Consider the following 731-nt stretch of genomic DNA (forward strand, 5'->3'; position numbering starts at 1 on the left):
AAGGCTGGGAGAAAGATTAACAGTAAAAATTTTTGGCAGTGTATTGGAGTCCTTCCTCAAGGGCATCTGGCCTCCCCTTCATTCAAGGGGTTGTGGGTCTTTAAACTCATTCAAATCTAGGAATTGAGTGATAGACCGTGACTCTCTATTCTGGTGATTCGAGTTAGACTCTGTTCACCTGACCTAGAATTCATCCGTTTGTATAGATCAAGTAGATATTTAGTAGATTTCCTATATATTTCACTCCTAGGGATACCATGACTAACTAAGTAGCCAACGCCATAAATCCATACGATTCAGACTATTCTGATTACTGCTTTGACTCCTCTGTCCATTACTGTAACCACGCCCACCTTGTCTTTGTCGATTGAGTGCAGCCACTTGGCCCCTACTACCATGGCGTCCAATCAGCCCCACTGTAGTTAGGTGTCTTAATTCAGTTAGGGCAGTTCCCACTGTCAAATCTGGCTTACATAAAACAGCAATCACAGCAGTCTTCAAGTATGCTGGTGCTCCCTTCACAAATTTGTTCCTCACAGTTGTGGTAAAAGGTGTGTCCTCTGGACACTCCATGTGTGGGTCTATGGGTATAACTTGATAAATCCACTCTAGCATGCCAATTTCCCTAAGCCTTTGGATACTTTCTTCTACAGTATACCAAGGCAGGTCTGGTACTTAAACTTGATTTAGTGTCAGCCACCTCATAATCCATGCTTCAGCAACCCAACCAA

Source organism: Trichechus manatus, unplaced genomic scaffold (assembly GCF_000243295.1).
Source record: "Trichechus manatus latirostris isolate Lorelei unplaced genomic scaffold, TriManLat1.0 scaffold00204, whole genome shotgun sequence".
In the NCBI taxonomy this organism is placed as follows: domain Eukaryota; kingdom Metazoa; phylum Chordata; class Mammalia; order Sirenia; family Trichechidae; genus Trichechus; species Trichechus manatus.